Source organism: Chrysochloris asiatica, unplaced genomic scaffold (genome assembly GCF_000296735.1).
Source record: "Chrysochloris asiatica unplaced genomic scaffold, ChrAsi1.0 scaffold00233, whole genome shotgun sequence".
NCBI classification, from domain to species: Eukaryota; Metazoa; Chordata; class Mammalia; order Afrosoricida; family Chrysochloridae; genus Chrysochloris; species Chrysochloris asiatica.
The window spans coordinates 3,551,335-3,558,776 of NW_006408751.1; the positions used below are offsets into that span (position 1 = coordinate 3,551,335).

General features: G+C 37.8%; 1 pseudogene; it reads left to right on the forward strand.

Moving 5' to 3' along the window:
- Positions 1–1,680: 1,680 nt before the first annotated feature.
- LOC102841166 lies at positions 1,681–3,098 on the forward strand (annotated as a pseudogene).
- Positions 3,099–7,442: the final 4,344 nt, after the last annotated feature.

The window sequence follows — 7,442 nt, forward strand, 5'->3', positions numbered from 1 at the left end:
ATTACTTTTTCATATGCACCTCATCAAAACAACAGTGTTGACATCCTCAAGAGGGTCAGATGCTTTCCTTTTAAATGTTCTTTAAGCTTTGGGGCAAAAAAAAAACCCACACACACAAAACAAATTCTGAAGAAGACAAATTAGTGCTGAAAGGTAGATGGGGTAAGATTTTCCTAAGAAAATCTCATAGGACAACACTTGCTACCCTCTAAGGTGATGAGGAAAAAATTTACTTAGTGCATCATTTCTGGCCTTTTTCTCCCCAGTGCAGTTTTTCATTTTCTTAGAACTTCTACCTAAGCCCCTGTGACTGTCCTGTGTCCTTTGAGAAAATCTCCCAAGATTTCCCTTTGGAAGTCCTAAAAGATGGTAACCTATGCCTTCTGAGCTAACCTCTCTGCCTTGACTTTAACTGGCCCTGCATATCTCACTGTTTTGATTGAACCTTACTCTCTGGATCATGTTAATAAATCTAGATTCATTTTCAGTTATGATTCATGCCATAAAATCACCTTCATTAGTTTTGATCTTGTTTAAAAGACTGATGGAAAGAACAACTCCTTAAGCTAACTGATCTTCATGCAGCACTTTTGGCATTCATCGACCTGAAAACTTATGCTAAAGCCACGATGTTCACTTAAAATTGAAAACATCAGTCATATGAGATCTCAAAGTCATAATCTATTGCATTAATAATAATTCTATGATCTTCTCCTACCACTGTCTGGCCTTCATCCACAGTCTCTTCATTCATTGTAGTTAACCATCTTCCCTCTTTTGGTTATCTTTTAAGTCTGAAGTCTTCATCACCTTCCTTAAAATTCTTGAAACATCTAAAAAACTGCTTTGTAAAGTGGATCAAAATTCCTGTACACTTGGTGCAAACCTACAATAATTTTTCAAGTTGTCCATATGAGTTTTGTTAAAAATTTGATATGAGCCCTAACCTCAAAATCATATTTTCCATGGTACCCAAAGTATCCTATTTTTTAAGGCATTCTAATGAAATGAAGACTAGTGTATTATTGAGAGAATTTCTCTGCAGCCATCTACTGACTACAGAGACATGTTTAAAGACATTTTATTTGGAATAAACCCATGCATGTATGAACTGGTACCTTAGTAGCAATACTTTTTTATTGACCCTTGTACATTCAAACTATTTACTGATGAAGTAATATGGTGCCTTGATTGTCTGGAAAATAATTCAAAATCAGTGGTTATATTGCAGGGGTTTGTAGAAGAAATAAGATTGGCTGTGAGTTAATAACTGTGGAAATGAAGTAATCAATACATGCAGGTTTATTTCACTCTCTTAATTTGGAATATTATATAATAATTGTTAAATCTCATATAGATATTAAATATGGCATTGTTGAATAAAATGACTGGAAACAAGCTAAATGTCCATCGATGGAGTAGAGAATTGGTTATGAAAATGCATTACAACCTCACATCAAAATAGTCAACATAAGTTTTGTTGTTGTTCTTGTTAAGTGCCTTCAAGTCAGTTCTGACTCATAGCAACCCAGTATAGGCTTTCCAAAGAGTGGTTGGTAAATTTGAACTGCTAACCTTGCAATTCAAAGATATGAAAATGTAGGGAAGCAGAGTTTTTAACAACAAGTTTGCCGCTAGAATACAGGTGTTGGTGAAAACCATTGCAAATCCTAAGCCAAAATGGGAAAGGAAAAGACCCATATCAACATCGTCATTATTGGACATGTCAACTCTGGCATGTCAACCACTACTGGTCACCTGATCTACAAATGTGGTGGAATCCACAAAAGAATCATTGAAGAAAGCTGCTGAGGTGGTGAAGGGCTCCTTCAAGTATGTCTGGGTCTTGGATAAACTGAAAGCTGAACATGAGCGAAGCATCACCATTGATATCTCCCTGTGGAAATTTGAAACCAGCAATTACTATATGACCATCATTGATGCCCCAGGACACAGAGACTTTATCAAAAACATGATTACAGGAAACTCACAGGTTGTCTGTGTTGTACTGATTGTTGCTGCTGGTGTTGGAGAATTTAAAGCTAGTATCTCTAAGAATGGGCAGACTCGTGAGCATGCCCTTCTGGCTTACACACTGGGTGTGAAACAGCTAACTGTTGGTGTTAATAAAATGGATTCCACTGAACCACTCTACAGCCAGAAGAGATATGAGGAAATCGTAAAGGAAGTCAGCACCGACATTAAGAAAATTGGCTACGACCCTGACACAGTAGAATTTGTGCCAATTTCTGGTTGGAATGATGACAATATGCTGGAGCCAAGTGCTAACATGCCTTGGTTCAAGGGATGGAAAGTCACCTGTAAGGATGGTGATGCCATTGGAACCACATTGTTTGAAGCTTTGGATTGTATCCTGCCACCAACTCGTCCAACTGACAAGCCCCTGAATCTGCCTCTCCAGGAGTTCTAGCAAAATGGGTGGTATTGGCACTGTCCCTGTGGGCAGAGTGGAGACTGGTGTTCTCATACCAGGCATGGTGGTCACCTTAGATCCCATCAATGTTACCACTAAAGTAAAATCTGTTGAAATGCACCATAAGCCTTTGAGTGAAGCTCTGCCTGAGGACAATGTAGGCTTCAACGTAAAGAATGTCTCAGTCAAAGATGTTCACCGTGGCAATGTGGCTGGTGACAGCAAAAAATGATCCACCAATGGAAGCAGCTGACTTCACTGCACAGGTGATCATCCTGAACCCTCCAGGCCAAATCAGTGCAGGATATGCACTTGTGCTGCATTGTCACACAGCTCACATTGCTTGCAAGTTTGCTGAGCGCAAGAAGATTGATCACCGGTCTGGTAAGCAGTTAGAAGATGGCCCCAAATTCTTGAAGTCTGGTGATGCTGCCATTAACATGGTTCCTGGCAAGCCTGTGTGTGTTGAGAGCTTGTCAGACTACCCTCCTTTGGGTTGTTTTGCTGTTAGTGACATGAGACTGTTGCTATGGGTATCATCAAGGCAGTGGACAAAAAAGCTGCTGGAGCTGGCAAAGTCACCAAGTCTGCTCAGAAAGCTCAGAAGGCTAAATGGATATTACCTTTAACACCTGCTCCTCCAGTCTTAATCAGCGGTGAATGAACGGTCTCAGAACTGTTTGTCTCAATTGGCCATTTAAGTTTAATAGTAAAAGACTGGTTAATGATAACAATGCATCATAAAACCTTCAGAAGGTAAAGAATATTATATGGACCATTTGTTTCTTTTTGTGTGTGTGGCAGTTTTAAGTTATTAGTTTTTAAAATCAGTACTTTTTAAATGGAAACAACTTGACCAAAATTTTGTCAGAGAATTTTGAGACCCATTAAAACAAAGTTTAATGAGGAAAAAAAAAAAAAAAGTGTAGGGAAGCAGAGATGTGCCTCATAGCACAAAAGAGGCACTAGGAGATTCTCTGTTCCATGAATATGGATAGCATATGTGAAAGCAGTCAAATCAACTGGGGAAAGCTTATAAATGGCCTACAGTTTTGTACAGAAAGGACAGACCCAGCCTGAATAGCAGGAGTTGTAGTAAAAGTCAGCAACGGTAATATACAGTATGGGCACACACTTAGTTTGCTAATTTCTAATAGAAAAGCAACCAGAAGCCAAGAACTTTATTTCCCTCTTTTAGTTGTTAATGTCTCAGGTTTTGACAATAACTTAAGAATTACAACAAGATCACCTTGCTATATTTCACTACCATTTCCCACATGTTAAATATTGCACTGGAAACATCAGTTTTAAAGGTTGTTCTATTTCTGGTTTTGATCATTAACATTCTGCACATGCCTCAGGAAGCATGAAATAAGATGTTCAGGTTCTAATTCTTATGGATGAATTAATGAGGGAACTAGAAAAAGGTGGTAACCTAGATACCAGATTTATGAATGAACAATATGACATCTCATTGTGGGGTTGATGTCTTAATTACAATTTTTCCTGCTAACTTCATTCTTATGTTTTATTAAAATATTTTCCATGCATCACAACAAAAGGATAAAATACCATTCATGGATGACTGTCAAGTTTATACTGACAATTTTGTGTCACATCCCTATGTAGAATAAACAAATCACATGTTCATAAGAAGTATCACCAACACTTGTGGGATTTCATAATAAAGAACACGCACAGATCTTTAACAGATGTAATCGTTCAACTAAAGATCTTTCCATAAGAAAAATTGTTTTTCATCCTATAAAATATATATTGGCACATGAGCTGATTATCAAAGGCACACTGTTATTCTTAGTTACATTCTGTTTCCCAACCCTTATTAGTGAATTGGAGTACTGGTATAGTGCTGTAGGATAAGCACTGGACTACTAACCAAAAGTTGACTCAAACCCAGCAGTTGCTCCTCAGAAGCCAAATACAGGGTTGCTATGAGTAGGAACCAACTCAATGGCACTTAAAAAAAAAAGTGTACTTGGACAGCAGGGATTTTTTCCTTAAGGATGAAAATGGAAGATAACAGTTATTGCCTTGTTATTATGAGCTAGAACTGTGTTTTTCTAGGTTTGTAATTTAATCCTCATGAAACCTTGTGAGGATAGTATTTTCCTCAGTTTACAGTTAAAAGAAAGTAAATAATTTGCTTACGAATTCTCAGATGATGATTAAAACTCAATGTAACAGATTCCAAAGGCACACATGCCATATTGTCTGTAAAACATAATCATCCTCACAGTACTTTTCATTTGAAACCAGAAATATGTTTGGTAGGAATGTTGCTCATTCATTCAACATTAAAACAGAAACAGAAACAACAACAAAATCCTTTATAGTTGGTTTTCATGAACATCCTATTCTATTAAGATTCTAAAGAATCCTAGTTATCTCTACAGGTTTTATAAGAAAAATAAATAGGAATTCAGGAAACCAGCAACAGTTATTCAGTCTTGATGGTATCTCTTTTATATATTTATAATAATAATTCAAATTACACCTAAAGTGAGAATTATAGTTTATAAAAATTAAAATAGACTAAAATTTGATGGAGATGAATCATAAAAAGTTTAGTAACCTGATACAATCTCTAAAAGGAGTTTGGGATTTAAGGGCAGAAATTGCTGGCTCCCACCACAAAAATCAGACCATAGATGAAGTCCCTTTATCTCTATAGAGGTTTAGGTTTGTTCTTCTTGTATGTGAGGGCCTCTCAGTGAACCAGAGAGCACACACATATCATTTTCCTTAAGAACTGAGGGAGTACTTTTATAAGATGATTCACAGCATACTAAAAACTTATTTCAATTAACACTTCATTGCTGTTTCTATTTTATGTCAATTATTAGCTTTTACTTCTCCCTTTTCTATTGGTTTCTTGTAGGCTTTAAGACAACTTACTATCAAAGCCTGCTGAGAGAAGCAGGTTGGGAAAACCACAGGCATTTCCCACAACCATTGAGCCCAGAATACAGTGAATTTTACAGCAAGATCTCGGCTGTAGGATCTAATATGTCTGCTGGCAAGTAATACTCAATATTCTATCCTTTTCCTCATCCCTTCTCTTCTGGATTCAACCATACTGTGGAATTTCAAAAGTATTTCATAACACTGTTCAATTTTAAGTCAGTCCTCATTAATCTCTTTCATAGCTTCCTCTACTCTCATCAGAAACTTGTGATTGCCCCTTCAAACCCTTTTGACAAATTTCTTTCTCATCTCTCTCCTTGTACAGTAAATTTCACTGACAATGAGATGAAGGCTACTGAATACCAGCCCATCCATCAATTTTGTACATCATATGGTTATAAACACATCATACCAGCACAAAGTCTCTGTCGGCGGGCAAAAGAAGCTAAGATTTCCAAGTGGTATTTATGAGGTCTACATGAAAATGGTAAGCATAACATTGTTTCAAGTGTATTTTTGTCTAGCAAGGTTGCTTTAAAAAATAAGGTATGTTTTATATTTGAAAGCAGCAGATAGCAATGCATTATATTAAGCAGTTTGTGAATGTAGTTGTTATTGTTAGATACTGCATGAATAATTTATTTTATAAAAATCAACATAAGGCTGGTGGTCCCTATGAGTTGAAATTTAAAGACATCCCAACTGTTCGACTTTTCCAACATGTTATTGTCCCTTCATAGTCTTTGATATCACTCACCACTCCTCCCTTTCCTCAAGTCCCAGGATTCTACAACATGCTTCAATGTCTCAAAAAACTCACAGTTGATTAAAGCAATGGCTCACAAAATCGTGCAGGCTGGCAAATGCCAAATTCATACTTCAAAGATCAGACTAGAGGAATCTTCTTACCTACATAGTCTCAAGAGCTTAGAAACCCAAAAAGGCAAGTCAAACAGGCTGTTGATGCAGGAAGTGTCAGAAAGTTCCATGAACAGGAAGTCAGACATAATGGGCCAGAGGCAAGATCCAGAGCAAGAGAGCAAGCTTTTCCAAAGCTTTTCCATGCCCTCAAGGGAAACCAAGGGCTGGTGATTTGACTCACACCCTTTTCTAAATGGGTGCATTCTTAATACTTAGATCCCCTCTAATCTTACTCCTACTTCTTTTGTTGTTAAGTGTCATTGAGTTAGTTCCAACTCATAGTGATTCTTTATAGGGTTTCGGAAGAGTGGCTGGTGAGCTTGAATTGCCAACCTTGTGGTTCAAACTGACTTTACAGTTCAGCATGTTAACCCGCAGTTCCACACCATAATTCCTCTTTAATCTTTTCTCCTTAGCAACTCATTTAAAAATGGATCCATAATCACAGCACGTTATTGTTGCTAAATGCTGTCATGTCAGTCCCAACCCATAGTGACCTTATATAGGGTTTCCAAAGAGCAGCTGGTGGGTTTGAACCACCAACCTTGTGGTTTAAACTGACCTTGTGGTATAGCACATTATCCTACAGCACCACACCAGGACTCCAATCACAGCATTGTTGTCGGTCTTGACTCACAGTGACCCAATATAGGGTTTCCAAGGAGCAGTTGGTGAGCTTGCACTGCTGATCTTGCAGTTCACACTGGCCTTGCAGTCCAGTGCACTAACCTGCCGCCCCACACTAGGACTACAATCACAGCACATTGTTGTTAAGTGCCATAGAGTTGGTTCCAATCATAGCATAGATAGATGCTAGAATTTACAATAAAGCACAGCATAAAGGCTAGGATTTACAAAATGGACAAATTTGACTAAAAGTTATTGTTAAATGGCATTGAGTCAGTTCAGACTCATAGTGACCCTGTGTAGGGTTTCTGAGGAGCAGCTGGTGGGTTTCAACATACACCCTTATGGTTTGAAGTTCAGTGCTGAATCCTACAGTGTCACACCAGGAGCTATAATAAATAATTTGCTGCCCACCAAGTCAACTCTTACTCATAGTGACCCTATGCATAACAGAATGAACCACTGCCCAGTTTGTTACAATTTGAGTTGTAATCCATACTGAAGGCTTAAGCAAGTGCTTAACCCCTCTTCACTT